This window comes from Haemaphysalis longicornis, unplaced genomic scaffold (genome assembly GCF_048455015.1).
Source record: "Haemaphysalis longicornis isolate Haplotype H1 unplaced genomic scaffold, Haemaphysalis longicornis Haplotype H1 scaffold_4, whole genome shotgun sequence".
In the NCBI taxonomy this organism is placed as follows: domain Eukaryota; kingdom Metazoa; phylum Arthropoda; class Arachnida; order Ixodida; family Ixodidae; genus Haemaphysalis; species Haemaphysalis longicornis.
Window position 1 is genome coordinate 68,258,163 of NW_027526361.1, and position 16,465 is coordinate 68,274,627.

A 16,465-nucleotide genomic window follows, 5' to 3' on the forward strand; every position below is an offset into this window, starting at 1 on the left:
CTGATTTCTCCTAGAAACAATTCAAGGTTCATTCCTCAATGGAAGGAGGCAGAGAGAGAGAGAGAGAGAGAGAGAGAGAGAGAGAGAGAGAGAGAGAGAGAGAGAGAGAGAGAGAGAGAGAGAGAGAGAGAGAGAGAACGATCTTTAATGAAGTCTGGCGATGTTAGCCGGGCGAAAATCCCTAAGCTGCTACGCCAGTTGATGACGTGATGAAGATGATGGCGATGATGTTCAAGAACTTGATGCGCACAGAAACGTTGAGTTATTTACAGAGACTGGTCTAGACCTGTGTGTTGCAGGTACTCTATCAGACCTTTTGTAGCCCCTAAAGCACGTTTGGGATATGCCCACGGCCCTAAAACGTCCTTTAGCTGAATGTCCACGGAAAGAGGCAGCGACAAAGACACTGCGAGGGACGCTCTTTACGCATTAAATCATTCACCCTCCGCGGTGGCTCAGTGGCTAAGGCGTTGCGCTGCTGAGCACGAGGTCGCGGGTTCGATTCCCGGCCGCGGCGGCCGCTTTTCTGATGGAGGCGAAAAGCAAAAACGCCCGTGTGTACGAGATTTCGGCGCACGATAAAGATCCCCAGGTGGTCAAAATTAATCCGGAGCCCTCCACTACGGCGTGCCTCATCGCCTGCGTTGCGTCGGCGCGTTAAACCCCTCAATCAATAAATCAAATCATCGAGCACATTCACAGAATTGGTCAGCGCAACGAATGCGACGACGGGTGTATTAATAAACAAGCAAGAAAACCCCACATCCTCCTCCTACATTTCAATGCGATCCTCGTGTTATAGTGAAGGGTAAGTGACCCGGCACTGTCTTCACTGTCTCCTCAAAAGGACAGTGACATATTCCCCAGTGTTATTGGAAGCAAGACCGTTAGTCCTTGTGTCAAGAAGTAGAACGGCTGCTCTGGCATTGCGTTAGGTCATCCCCACCAGCTAGGAAGTCTCGACGATGAATTTAACGATGCGTTGTAAAGAACGCGCGGATAATGCTGTTTTCCCCCCTAGCAGCCTGGTATAAACTAAACTGAAAGGTAGAAGAATCGTGTTCAACAGAAGCGTTATATAGAGGCGTAAGAGAGATTCATGAAAAATTGTACAGAAACATAATTAAGAAAATCTCAATGCTTTTTACCTTAGCCGGCTGGTATACTGATCAGGATAAAGTTCAGCTGGAAAACTTGAGTAAGGCTCAACGATTTTATTTGGCTCCCGTCATACATGACATTCTTTGATAAAGAAAAATCTGGCAGGTGCACTAACCCACCGAAGCTCTTCCCTGGACTACGAGGCGCCTTAGTTGAGAATTGAGAAGGTGCGGAATTCAATTACGGCCACCTTAGGGTTTAGACCACCTGAGAGGGGCTACGAATTCCTCTTGACCACCTATGGAACGCCCAAACACGTTGAAATACTTGTTACACGAAGGCCCGCGTGGGTCAGCGATAAAAACCGCAGGAGCCCAATGTAACGCAGGCTTCCACGTGCGCACACGTGAATCAGGCGCCCACTTGAGCGTGACCCCGCAAACATTCGTGCACGCTGCCGAAGAAGATTGTGGGTCTGCAGCTCGCCGGGCAATGAATGCCCCCGACCTTTGCGGCCAATCGTCTGCCACAGCTTACATGGTATAAATCGGAGAAGCCGGTGGTTGCAACCCTCGTGAGCCACGAGACGTACATAAGAGCTTTAACTCCAAGACCGACCATTTGACATAGCCCTTCAAAGATAGTTATATATTGTCGCGAAGCCGAGGTCTCTTGATGTTGTTCGTTCGGTTTTTGCGTTCTGTGCCCGCAGCCAGGGCTCTTCCTCCAAAGTGTTGTGTGTAAAAGCGCTTCGGACGCGGCTGGGCCCTGGCCTTTTTTTCTGAGAAACGGCTCCGGCGCGTGTGTCTGCCCGTCGGCCGACCGGGAGACGACGGCTGTTGGGGGAAGCGAACCCTCGCCTCGGCTTCTGTTACCGCACGCACTGGCGTCTCCGACCCCCCGTTGCGCGCCTACGCGGGCCCGCTGTGTTCTTCCGACGACCTTCCCTTTTCCCCTGTTTACTTTAGTGCGTTTTGTCTAACTACTTGCTCTACGCCCGTAATTCTCCAAGCGCGCGTTTTCGAGTCGAAACCTTGTGTCTGTGTTTTTGGTCCTTTTCACTTTGGCGGGGACATGTCTGATTGGAGCTTAGAAGCGTCTTTCTGATTGGCTGCGGGTGTGCCTAAGACTTGCTCCCGATAGTCCGCACACGCTAGAATGCGCTTTTTCCCCCAATGCGTCCCCCCAAAGCAAATATAACGCGGCCCCTCTGGCGAGAGGGAGAGCAACACCAGGAGAGCCGCTTGCTGCCGGTCGTCGTGCCCTCCCGCCGGGAGCCATTCGCCCGCCAACTATGTCCCGCTAAGTACCCTTAATCTTTGACTGTCTTTCTCATCTATGTAACAAGTGTATTCATTTTAATTCATATGTGCTAAATGTCACCAATGTCATCTGTAAAGTAAACAAGTTAACTTTAAAACCTCTTCGACGTCTCGACTTTTTCCTTCCGATCTTCATGCTACAGTAGCGGCAGTATGTAACCAAAAGACTACGTTACAATATATATATATATATATATATATATATATATATATATATATATATATATATATATATATATATATATATATATATATTGAGGAAAGCAAGTTCTCTTAGCTGAAACGTAGGCCACAATCGTGCTTTTACCTTGTTCGAAGTTTTTCTTCTCTTATATATATATATATATATATATATATATATATATATATATATATATATATATATATATATATATATATATATATATATATATGTATATATATATATATATAGGCGAACTTGTGCATCTAGTACTAAAGGAGGGGAGTAGCCAAAAACGTGGCCTGATGCGAAGCGCCGTTGATCCGTATCATCATTCTTGAGCTTGTGTCGTTCACGGGGTCTCCTCCACGGGCTCTCCTACCAGTCTGAAGTGCCTTTCTTCGTCGTCGTCTTGGTGGCGCCGATCTGTAGTAGACGCTCCCCCACACAGGGCATAGTCCCGATGCTGAGGACAGTAAGGAAAGCGCCTGAACAGTCTTTATAACGCAGGTGTACAACGTCGCATTATCTTGAATAATAGGGCTTCGTGCGGACCATATGGACGACTTCAGTCTGAGGCTCACGCCGTGATGTCAGCACAACGCCATTTGGAACGACTTCGTATGTCACGTCACTCAACTGACGCAATACTTTGCAAGGCCCACAGTACCGTCTAAGCAGTTTCTCAGAGAGCCCGCGTCGACGAGGAGGCGCCCACACACACACCATGTCACCATGGTGGTAGTCCACTTGTCTGCGGCGCAGATTGCAGCGGTTGGCGTCGTAGCGCTGCTGATTTCTGGTGCTCACGCGAGCCAGTTGCCGTGCTCCTTCTGTTCGCTGTGTGAACTCTCCGGCGCCGTCAGGGTCGTCCCTTGTGTGAGGCAGCATAGTGTCCAGCATAGCGGAAACATCGCGGCGGTAGACTGGTCTGAAGAGCGTGACTCGTGTTGTCTCCAGTTGCACCGTGTTGTATGCGAAAGTAACGTACGGTAAGATGGTATCCCAGTTCTTGTGGTCAACATCCACATACATCCAGAGCATACCTGCGATCGTTTTGTTGGTGCGCTCAGTTAACTCGTTGGTTTGCAGGTGGTAGGCCGTTGTCTTCGTATGGCAAGTCTCGCTGAGTATCATAACGGTTCCCACGACACGGACGTGAAGGCGGTTCCGCGGTCTGTAATGACAATCGACGGCGCATCGTGTCTCCAAAAAGAACCGGGCCACTTCTTCCGCTGTTCCTCTAGGCAGAGGCTTTGTCTCTGCGAAGCAGGTTAGATAATCGGTCGCCACTACCACCCATCTGTTCCCCTAAGACGAAAGCGGAAAAGGGCCCAAAAAGTCCACTTCAACTTGTTCGAAAGGTTTTTCGGGAATCTGAAGCGGTTGCAGCAGGCCGGCAGGTCGTCCCTGTGGCATTTTACGTCATTTACAATCGCGACGTGTGCATACATAGTGCCTGACAGCTGCTGAGAGCCCTGGCCAGTTATATTTCTGTTCAACTCAGGCCAACGTACAAGCCTCAGTGGACAGTGGTGGGGCCGTCATGAAGAGCTTGTAATATTTCATGGCGTAGAGTTTCGGGTATGACTAGGAGGTTACTTGCACCAATAGCGGTGAAGTTCTTTGTGAATGATACATTGTTTTGTAGCAAGAAAGATGACAATCCTCTTGTGAATGCTTTCGGAATAACGTGCGTACGTCATTCCAAGAAGTCAACAAGTGGTTGACTTCTGCTTTTCGCTGCTTCTTGGCGATAACGGACGGGTGTATTGCTCCGACAAATGGTGCGTCGTAATCGTCGTCGTCTGCAGATTCCATTGGAGCCCGGGAGAGGCACTCAGCATCCGAGTGCTGCCGCCCGGATTTATACACGATGTTTAGACCGAGTCGAATTAAGAACCTCAGCCGGCAACGGCTTGCCGACGCCTCACCACCTGGTTTTCTTGCTCCTCTGCAGTCCCTGCCAAGAACAGGAGAAATTTTCGCTAATAAAGTCTACGCTGACTCGGCCTACACTCCGGACGTCATCTCCAAATGGACAACGCATAGGCACCTTGCTAGTCCTCGGTGCCCCTACTGTGGCAGCAACAATACACCGAATCTTTTCCACCTCATCTGGGCTTGTTCAGCTTACTCGACTGACCGCGACCAGTTCCTTACGACGCACGTACGCCCGACGACTTCTGAAGAACATGTCCAACACGTCAGAAACAACCCCCAAATTTTACAGAAGATTACAGAATTCGGTCTCAAAACAGGTCTCTATAAAGTAGTATGATGGCGGATCGTTCACCCTCTCTCTAGATGTACCCCCAAACACACCCCTTGTGGCTCCTGAACGGCTCCTTTTGGATACCCCAATCATGGTCGTAGTAGAGTGCCCTCGTCACAACTTCACCTGTGCATATCGTGCTAAGTGAACGCTCACAGTGCAGTGCAGACTTTATATGAACAATCTTCCCCTCCCCTTTTCCCCGTCCCCCACACCAGGGCCTATTGGCCTCCTCCTGTAATAAAGTCATCCATTCCATTCCATTCTTGAAGCCACAGGCTCCTCGCTCACGTATCCTCGCTTGCGTATTTTATCATCTGCATGCGCAGTATGTCGGTCTCCATGGGTGAGACCTGTCCGATCGCTGAACGTATCTCAGCAGGGAGAAAGTTTCTTCGACATCACAGCTTCCATTAACAAGGCACAACAATGTCAGTGCAGCATTTGTCACCCTGGGCTAGGGAGCGGTGGAGTCATGCCAATACTCAACGAGTTCGAAAGTTGTGCTTGTAGGTATTGCTTCCAGCAAGTACTGGTTGAAGACGCCGGACCGTCAGTCCACGATTGTGCAGATCGATACTTTGAAAAGGGTCATACAAGGAGAAGTCGTGTTTAACCCGATTCTCCTCAAAGATGTTCGGGGTGTAAAAATACGGTAAAATCGGGTTTTACACGAAAGCGAACAACCCTTTGCGTGCGTGCGTGCGTCAGCAATAGCTGGTTTATCAGGTGCGCCGTAGTAGTGGGCCTTAGACTAATTTACACCACCTGCAGATTTTTAGCGAGCGTGGAAGCGAGCCCCCTTTGTTCAAGGAAAGTGGATAGCTACCAATTATCACTTAACTATTTCATTGCTGGCTTTAGGGATCGCGTCAACACGGCAAAATTGAAGGACGGCAATAATGATGCGGCACAACGCGATAAAAAAAAAAAAAAAACCAACCCGGATCCTGGTTAGAGATATGTGTTTCCGGTCTGTGCCCTCACAACACAATACATTATAGCGCCCTATCTGGCAACTAGATTAGAAAAAGAGATCTGTCCACGCATCACGGGGAATCAGCGGCGGAACGCTCACACATGTGTATGTTGTGTCAAGGAGGGCCACGCCAGGAACATTTCCTGGGACGCTTACATCGAACGCTGCCCTGAAGTGAGGGGAGCGGCCGCCTGCAAAGGCGGAAGCGAGCGCTCATCGAGGCATTTATCGTGAACTACCATGTAGGTGCGGTGCCTTTTCAAAGCGCACGAAAGGGAAAAGGTTCCGTGTTTTTCAGTATATAAATGTTCAATGAAGAAGTTCTCCTGAGTTTTCGATTTCTAAAAAAAAGACTATTTGTCTGTCAAATGTAAACTCTCTCTCTCTCTCTCTCTCTCTCTCTCTCTCTCTCTCTCTCTCTCTCTCTCTCTCTCTCTCTCTCTCTCTCTCTCTCTCTCTCTCTCTCTTGGCGCATGCTTCTCAGAGCATTCGATTTGTGACACGCAATACTGCTAGACTTAGCTGCCCAAACCCCTTTATCCATATATAACGTTCTGAAAATGTTCAGGAATGATCCACTCACTGTAGCGTTTCGAAAAGCGTTCTGCTGTATCTGCAGCCTGGACCACACAGTGTCCCTTGGGGTCGATGACGCAATCAATCGCGGAATGGAATCCCGGCCACTCGATTAAAGGGAGATATCCTTCATCGAGTGGCTGTGACTGAATATTGGGAAAGACGGGGGACCGGATGTGCAGTGTTCGAGAACGGCTCAGTCCAGGATATGCGTACGCCCGAACGCCACCTACACTTCAACCATCGCGGAATGCGAGCGCACAGCGCTCCCCAACAGCGTAAAATCGAAAACTCTGGTTTCTTATTATCCGTAGCCGCCAGTTTGAAACGTAAAATCAGTCGCAAGGGCTGTGACACACGACCAGTGAAGAGTGTTGGCAAGTAGTATACTCTCTATGGGAACTTCGTCCAACAGCTCATGGACACGAAGTCCTAGGACACCTAGCAGTCCTAAAACACGAAGCCGCCGGCAAATTGACACTACAAGCGCGTTCACGGAAAGTCGTGCCAGAGTATCGGCGCATTTTTAAGCAGATCATTATCGATCATTTTAGGGCCCTGCGGAATCTCTTGCTGTTACCAACCACCTGTGACCCAAGGAATGAAAACTGCAGAGACCCCATTGCCGTTCGCACATGGACGTAGAGTGTTTTTTCGGAGTCTTTCGGATTTAAGGTCAAGCGCAATTATTACACATATCCGCGAAGGCAAGTACGCAATTGTCGTGCACCAAGGCGACGACATCGCCAACACGCAACCGTTCTACTCGTGCTCTGTGAGGTCCATCGACGTCCTCATCGCCCGAACCGGACCATCAAATCCGCTCACAGGTCCGCGGCGTCGCCATTCAGCGTAAAATTCTCGATTACGCTACAAGTTGCGTTAGCTGTTCCGTTCCTCAGCGTCAGCATCTGAAATCGGTCTGCGCGTGCAGGTCAGCTCCCCGCCATTAATGGGGCTAACCTCTTCCCCTATTCACTAGACATTTCTCTCTCTCTCTCTCTCTCTCTCTCTCTCTCTCTCTCTCTCTCTCTCTCTCTCTCTCTCTCTCTCTCTCTCTCTCTCTCTCTCTCTCTCTCTCTCTCTCTCTCTCACCAGACTCAATTCACTAAATCCCCCCCCCCCGCTATACACCCAAAATAGCTGCAAATCATAGGAAATTCCGCGCTTGATTCTCGACTGCATAGGTTTGTACTTCGACAAGAAATACACGGATCGTGCTCATTGCTTGTCTGCTTTGGTCAGGGAGAATCTGGTCGCGACTACGATAGCGGCGGGGATAAACATGCGTGCACACATATTACAGCGAACAGATGTTAAGCCTATGTACAAAGAAGGAAGGGAGGGGCTTTTAGATTCGCATCATGCTCACGCGGCGTGTTCAGAGACGCCTTGCAATCTGCTCGTCTGCCCGTACACTTCGCAACACACACTTATCTACAAGCGCGAGTTCCGCTTCAACTGGCCATATCTGAACGGTGCTGACGAAACTCTTCGAAGAAATGTTGGTACCGAAATAGTCGGTATAGGCTACAGACTTGCCTTTGTGTAAAAGGCAAATGTGTTGACTTCGCACGTATGTACGTCACGGCGTATACCTGTCATCATCGTCACCAACCACATACCGTTCCTCACAAGCAAAATGAGTGGAATCTCGATTCTATCGACCGTGGCAGATAAAGCCACTCCCCGTTACGTGAGGGTCCCAGGCTCTTGCCGCCCTACGGGCAGCTGCGTTGCACGTCAACCGGCAAGCGTGCCGCTCTTCGGGGCTTGCACAGGGCATGCGCGCCGGCCCGGCTGCGAGGCCCAGCGCCATGGAAATATTAGAGAGTTTTAGCTAACCGTTTTCGACGGTCCGCTCCGGTATCGGCGGCACGCTCAGCACAACCGGAGCCAATGCCGTTCGCGGCCTAGCGCGCCACGCATGCGCAATGGCGCTCCCGCTCGCTATGAGAGCGGAGCGGAGCGTGAAAGACGGTCAGCTAAAATTCTCTATTGACGCCATTTTCCACAACCGCTATCTGCGCATCCGCCAGCAGACGCTGCCATTATTTTTGGCGGCTCGCTCTTATCGCAATTGTGACTTCCAAGTAATGCCGTGGGCGCGCCACGACGTACTTCATAGTCTGTTTGGCATTCGGTGCCCCCTGCAAAAGCGCTAAGTAATTGCACAACCAATCACGGCTGGTTTTGGGAAATGCGCCAAACTTAGTCAGCAGCGCACCCAAAGAGCGAGCTTTGCGAAGCGTAAAACAGTGGAGCGCGATGTTCACGCAAAGCGGACTTGATAACAACCACCTATGGCGCACACCGCGATTAGCAATACTTAGCGGGATTGCGTCACCTGCAACGTGGTCGAAAAAGCCACCAATTGTTGTTTTTGTATGCGCCTTTACTAGTGGTGTTCTTGTAGTGGAAAAAAGGAGGGTTCGGCAATCAGTTGCGTGAGAATCGGAAGTGCGTCCACCCACGGAGGTGCATGTTCGCAGTTACGGGCGCTTCCCGAGATGCGCCGCTGGTCTCGTTGTGTTCTCGTTTTGCGCGGACGTGTTTGAATTTAGTGAAGCCTTGGTGCATGTGTAATGGGCTGGAAGAATCTAAAGTGGCCGTTTTTAAGAAGCTAGCTCACCGCACAAGTGAGACACCAGGGAGAATGCCACACTGCTGTGTGGCAAGGATGGTGGCTCCGTGTGCAATTCATTAACGGACCTAACTAGTATTGGCGGTGAGCGCGAACACAGGTGGCGCTGCGAAGCGCGCCTCCGTGACGTCAGCTTAGGGATTCTCACATTTGTCGTCTGCTTCACTCGGTATCGCTCTCCCTGCTGTTTCTTTGCGTTAGGTCAACGTCTGATGCTTGTCCGCACCAGAATTGGAGTGTGGGTAACTTTTTATTATAATAATAGGCTTAAAATCGCATACGCTAGCTCATGGTGTCAATTAAAGTATAGTTTTGGATACCGCTACGGGAGAAACATTGCCGGCGCCACCCCATTCCTTGCGAAGCCGGTCCTGCGCGGAGCGCGAACAGTCGGAGCTAGGCGTCAGCTTCTCATGTAAGCATTCGAACAAAAGGAACAGTCAGCTGCTAATAACCGACAACAGCGAAAATGGAAGGCCAAAACAAATTCTAGGCCTTCAGGGCTGTCGGCTTTGGCAGAAGGCATCACGATTCCCGGTAATCATATGTAAGTTAAAACAGTTTTTGCAACCTAGCCGAACGCTAGAACGCGTTTTGTCACATCACTTTACGTTGTCAAGGCATGAAAGTTTGCCGACATGCACTATAGACTGCAAAAACTGTAGGTTGAGTTCCAAATAACCCAGTGTGTATATACGCGCGTGCTGATCTTATACCAGGCATCTAACCAGTATGGAGGTTTATTGAGCAAAACGAGTCACGTCTTCGTTAAATTTATAGTAACACATATATGTTTGCTAAGACCTGGAGGGGTATTTCGGAACATTTTGCACAGCCATATATTCCCGATATTCGGATATGCGTTATAGGAAAACTGCACTCAAGAGGAGGAGGAGGAGTAAGGGGAGCAGGGGAAAACTTTGTTTAACCATTAAATCGATCTGGTTAGTGGGCCGGGTCCTCAGTCCAGGACAAGAGAGTAAAAGTCATTTTTTTTTCAAATCATAGAACGCCATCCCGAGTAGAATAGGATTTGTCCTTCGCGCCTGGAAGGGTTGAAAAGCCATAAAGAGCTACTTGGAATTCTTCGGTTTCGAGTCTTGTAATATATGCAGGTATACTATTTATTACTTAGTTAGCGAGTATATCATGCCTTCAACGCCGTAATTATGTCATCATTGTTCGAGTTGAGAGTCAGTTCGTTATGATAACGATATAATTACGACAGAAATTCGGGGCACAAAAGCCACCTTCGAGTACTGTGGACCACGTTGTTTAGGGCGCGATCGCGGTGGCGTAGCACAAACCTTGTCATTGTATTTGCATGTGAATAAACAAAGCACGCTGCGGATATGCACCTTCTTGCACGCAGCCGTAATGAAAGCCGATTTGTGAAGAAGGGAATGTATGCCATACAAAATGAAGGAAATATCCACACGACCTTTGTGAGGCTCCCAAACATCCCGAAACCTCCTAATAAGAAGTTGGTGACGGCGCAGAAAAATTAATGCGTTGGGCAGAAAAAAAAAAGCAAGAAACATTAATCCGATACAAGACAACAACGAAAGAAACAAAAGAAAGCCGCTTTATTTCCTGCCGCGCGATGAGTCTGCAGAGGCCGCTGCTTGGTACGTAGTATTAGACTGTTGAGTCTTCATAGGAGCATCTCAAAAATACTGCAGGGAAGCCTACGAATTTCGAATACTTATCGAGAAGCTCTGATCGCTGATCCTCGCGAATAAGCAAGAAAGGACGAGTTACACACGATCTTCTGACCGATACTCTGAAAAAAGTTGTTCTGTGTCTCTTCGTGTGTTGCAAACTTGTGGGGGATACAGCTTCAAATAATTCAGATGCGTCAGAAGCTGGCAAAATAACTGAGTCGCTAGAAATACGCTTTTTAACGCACCACAGCAACGAAGCGGGCGATTTCTAGCCCAGGCACTGTTGCCCCTCACAAGCGGAGTGTAGCAGACGACAGCGGCGCGAATCCCTAAGCCGACGTCAGAGCCAGGGGGCGCCACTCAAAGATCTCACCGCCAATAGACTCGCTCGCTGGGAGGAGGCCGAATTGATACTGGCAGCCTTTTAATGCAGTATAAACAAAAGCTTGATCTGTCACCCTCTGTCTAGCCACGGAAGACAACCGTGAAGTGTCACAAATGAACTCGTGAAAACTACCGTGTTTTCTTCATTCAAAGCATCCTCTCCGACTTAAGTGAAGTGAAAGTTGAAAACAAAGTTGGAGAACTAGTACTAGACGCGTTTTTTTTATCTGAGCAACACTGCCCACTCGAATGCCAGAGGCCTAGAAAAGAAATGGGGAGTTGATGGGAACATAAAGCGGTGAATCCATCAAGAAGACAGCTGTTAGCTGTGTTGGTTAGCTAGGATCCAGTCACACATGATATTATATGATGAAATCCTGGGTGACGTCCATTAATGCGGGAGCCCTTTACTATGTTGAACACCAGTTTGTATCCCACAACCGATAATACTACTAACAATTTCAATTGCCATCGCAAGTACAATTCCTTTCGTTATTTTGTTTCACAGGGACTCACCGCACAATATTTTACAATAATAGTATCAGGGGCATTTTGCGAGTAAAACAACACTATATGCAATACATGGTTGAGACACTGACGAAGGGGCGCGGGGCAAGGGAGCCGCAGGGCTGGCGCCCCCCCCCCCCCCCCCCCCCACCCCCTACAAAATTTCCAAGCTGGGCGGGGGATAAAATAACTATCCCTGCGCATATCATAAACTAACAACTGCGACAATTATTCATCTATCCCAAGCTACTCCCCGACCGTATACGCAACACCGATGTCGGCTCTCACCACAACAATCTGCTATTTCGCAACGTATTTGGCATAACAGCCCTTGCGCCATTAAACAACGCAATCATACAACAAAAATGTAAAAATTGACGAAACAATCGGAAGCATGTCATGTAGAGTAAGCCAACGGCATCATCATCATCATCACCAACCTATCTACGCCCACTGCAGGGCCTCTCCCATGGATGTCCAACTATCCCGGTCCTGTGCGAACTGCTACCAATTTATCCCAGCAAACTTGATCTCATCTGCCAATCTAACTTTCTGCCGCCCCCTGCCACGCTTGCCTTCTCTAGGAATCCACTCTGTTACCCTTAATCGGCATATCGAAGCTTCTTGTTTTATTTCGAATCAGTTCAGTGTTAGGTTCGTTTAGCTTCCTCTTTGTTTGTTTGTTTGTTTTTCTTCCTGTCTTAGATCGGCTCCTCCACCCGAAGTGAAATTCTGCGTACGCGATTGCTGAGACATAGCGTTATTTGTCCGTAACCGAGTTCATTCGCTCAACAGTAAAAAGAACGCAGCCCAGTTGCTTCTGAAGCAGAAATCATTACTACCCAACTGCAACGCTTTCGTGTAATGTAAATACTACGCGGGGTTTTGTATAAACGTTTTACGGCATGCAGAGCCCACGAGGCGGTACATGAACTCACAGTGTAGTTCGCAGAGTTCACCTCAACAGTGATTTGGCGCTACACAAGAAAGCTGCCTCAGGCTCGAACCCAGACATGCACGCCTGCAGAGCCCAAGAATTGACGAGCTGACGGCCACGTGCTGGGAATGCGGGCTTGTTTGTCTGCTTGCTCGCTTTCTGAGAGATTCTTCACACCGCGTGTACGGCGTAGGGTTGGCGTAGGTCCCCTTCACCCCGAGTAGTCCGAGTGGCGCTGGCTACCACCCCCAAGCGCAGGAAACAGAAATACTCAACATAAATACCCAAGAAAGTGGAGGGGAAAATAGTCCCGCCGGTAGCGTAGTGGTCATCGCACCAGACCGGTATTCTGGAGGTCGTGGGTTCGGCTACCCTCCGGCAGGCATTTTTTCTCCACTTTCTTTCTTTCCAAATTCCTTATCTGTTTCCACATCATCCCCTTTGCTTCCCGAGGTTTTCTTGACTGCAACTCTCATTTCTGTCTTAATTCAACGATCCCCTCATTTCCCATTCTGGTTCGCTATATATATATAAATATATATATATATAAATATATAAACTCTGTAAGAATGTTATTGTTTAAATTCATAAATTGAAGCCCGAATCCTCTATAGTACCTATGACAACGCCGTAAGGAAGGGAAACATTATTTCAATGTAACAAAAACCACTATTCGAGCATCTCACGTATGTAAATGTGCGCACACCAGTTTCCACCAAATGGCATTCATGGCGAAAGCTCCCCGTGCTTCTAATTGACGTGACTCTCACACAGAAAATTGAGAGATAAAGCAAAAGAATAAAAGGAATCTGCCGGCATGCGCCCCATGAAGCAGCGCTGTGTTTCCCGCGTGGCCTGGCATTTGCTGTGCTAGCGCAAGCGCAGGCCCATTCCTCCTATTTCGCTCCAGTCTCGCACCTGTCTCAGCGCGTAGCCACTTGTGCAGCGCAGCATAATAAGTGTGCACCGGAGGTCAGCCGCGTCGCCGCCGGTATGCAGCGCCCGTCGCACAACTCCCGGCCTGTCACATTCATCGCCCTCTCCCTTTACTCAACACTAACGTTCGCCTGAAATTCTACAAAAATTTAGGGGAAAAAGAGTAAGAGATTTATAGGCTGGAGCTGCTCGCAGGCTAATCGGACGCGAGTATTCATTGCTCGTCTGAAGTATTTGGGCTGCATTGCTGATTAGCTTTCCTGACATTGCCCGTGAGCCGTCGACAGTAATGGCTGCGCGCACGGGCGCCTTCAGGACACGTGTATAGGTGGCAGCAGCATCGCAATCAAGGTTCCTTGTGCTATGACAAAAAGGAAATAAAACACGTTTTCGCGTGGTTCTTTCTCGCTCCGGTGGGACTGCTCGGCTTTGAGCAGAGCAGACGGCACGTTGAACAAAAGCGCTGCAGTTTGAGCGGGAAATTTAAGTTTTCACGGAACTCGGCAGCGCGGCAGGAAACTTGGGCGAAAGATGAATGTTTCTAGAATTCTCTTCACACGATAGCATTTATTACCTTGGTTCCCAATTTTGGAAGTTCATAGACGAGAATTTGAACTACTAGTCAGGAACGGAATCGTCCCTGCAGTGCATGCTTTAATGCAGTATCTAACGAGCTCTGGGATAACAGGCTCCTCACTCACTAGCTGCGAAAAGCTTACTGCGCCGAAAAACTAGTCAGCTGTATAGATGCATGAGAGGTATTGAATGTGTAATGAATAACCCGGGTAAGAGCATGCATACGCGTCTGTTGGGTATTTGTTTTCTGTTGGACATTTGTTTTTCTTTACGGCGGGCATTTTCGGAGGAGAAGATTTTATGTCACCGGCCTTCTCAGTCACCAGCTCACAAGGCGATTAAGAAACTCATACGATTCCTGCGGGCGACGAACTTAAACACAAGACTATAGATTGAAATACTCTAGTGACAATCACTGAACTTGAAAGTTTACTGCCCTGGGCTTGGCATACCTGCCTACTATCTGCTCCAACATTTCTCCTTCTTATTCTTTGTCTTTTTTGCCGATTTGTTTCTTTTCCGCGTCCAGGATAGGCCCTAACCAGGTTAACTTTCCTGCCTACCTTCTATTTTCTTCCTTCCTTATTCGACATCCAGTATTTGTTGTTTTTTTATCTCCCATAAAAAAAAACGACAACGCATGAATTCGTGACAACCTGACACCCTTTATCTATTATCCTTATTGCAGAGGCCTGTTGTTTTCAATCTCTGATCAGCCATGCTTCACCGCTTCTGACATGCTTGTCAGGTTTGCTGCGGGCCACAGAGGGCAACAGATGAACATGGAGCTGGATCTAGCAGGCAAGAACTAAACAGTAATCCAATTAATTGGTTAACTGGGGTTTCACTCGCAGGGACTACACCTGGGCTAGGAGCTGCGCGCGGTAGTGGAGTTTTGCATCTCGTCCTCGAACATTAATTTTTAATGTGTGTCTTCCCATCTCCCTTTTCCCTTATTCCAATCCAGGCCCTCACACTCCTCCTTAAATAAATGTCATTCATTCATTTCATTCACTCATTTGCCAGCGTGAGAGCCTGGACGACCGAGAATGGAACCGTAGACTTTGTGCGCAGCCGAGTAGCTCTTTAGACACCGAGCCACCGAGGCGGGTGGCGAAAAAGCTTGCTGAATTTATAGAGCGTTCTGTCATCATGCGTATTTCTACTAATAACGACGGAAAGAGTAAAAAGCGGTGTGAGTGCCTAAGCCTATAGGGTGGGGTTTACAATGCTGCTTTGTAATACTCTTATGCAGAGGCGGATCGAGGTTTTTTTCTGAGGGGGAGGGGGGTATCAGCTTCTGCCAGTGACGATGATGATGGATATGATAACCAGTGGAAGAATAGTAGCCTTTTTATACACCGAAATTTCGGAAAACCGAAAATACAAGGAATAAAAAAAAGATCAACTAGACTTTTTCTATGACTTCAGGGGTCAGCTTCTTGGGGTTATAAATTCCAGAATTAAGGCGGGAAGGGGTGAGGGCATCTGGACCACCCCTCTGGATCCGCCAGTGCTCTTATGGAGCCAACATTACCAGCCTACTTAGCGTGACATAAAATGCGCTTTGTCAGCTCTAGTTGAAATACCATAGCACTATGCATGATTCCCGACCGCTCTCATTTCTGAGTAACCGGTAAAGGTCGCGGAAACAGTCCACATCCGCAAGCAATATATTAGGGTTATTATTTGTAATTCCAAATGCGTCATACATTTTCTACATCCGTAGAACTGAGCTCGGAGTCTGAGTCCACAGCTCATGTAGGCTCAAAACATTCCCGGCTTACTTAATGTTTTGGACGAAATTTTAATAGGACATATTTTAACAAGCGGCTTGCGTTTCAACTGCTACCATGCACTGGCACTCAATCCACATTTTCTTTTGTCTAAACGCAGGGCGGGAGGGAATTTTGAAAGCTAATTAATATTTATTCTTTTGTAATTTGCAACAGGGGTTCGAAACTATAAAAGACGGCGATCGACTCCAGCACTTTGCACATATCTGTACTATCCACAGGATTGTAAAATTTATCTCTCTCTTGCATAGCGCTCAGCGAGACTACGGATCAGAGTAAGTGTGGTGTTTCCGAGCTTTCCACATTCATGCTGTGATTTCACATCCAGTACTTCGTTTGGTGAGGATCGACAGTATTTGGGACCTTTGTTTGAACCCGTGTTGAATTGGATCTTAACTGAATGGATACGAGCCTCGACTTATGCTGACGCAGCCGATGTGAGCGAAGCAGTGCGTCAGAAACACGACCTTATAATTCCTGTCCCCATGGCTCTAGCAAAATATGAGGCTGTACATGTAACTAAAAGAAGATTGGAATGTTAGTGGAGGAAAAGCAGACAAGGGAAGAAACGCAGGACAGCTACCACC

General features: G+C 48.3%; 1 protein-coding gene across 2 annotated transcripts in view; it reads right to left on the reverse strand.

Moving 5' to 3' along the window:
• Positions 1 to 16,465, reverse strand: part of LOC144178879 (uncharacterized) — a 38,339-nt gene that overhangs the window by 20,803 nt on the left and 1,071 nt on the right. The gene's annotated exons all lie outside the window — the stretch shown is intronic.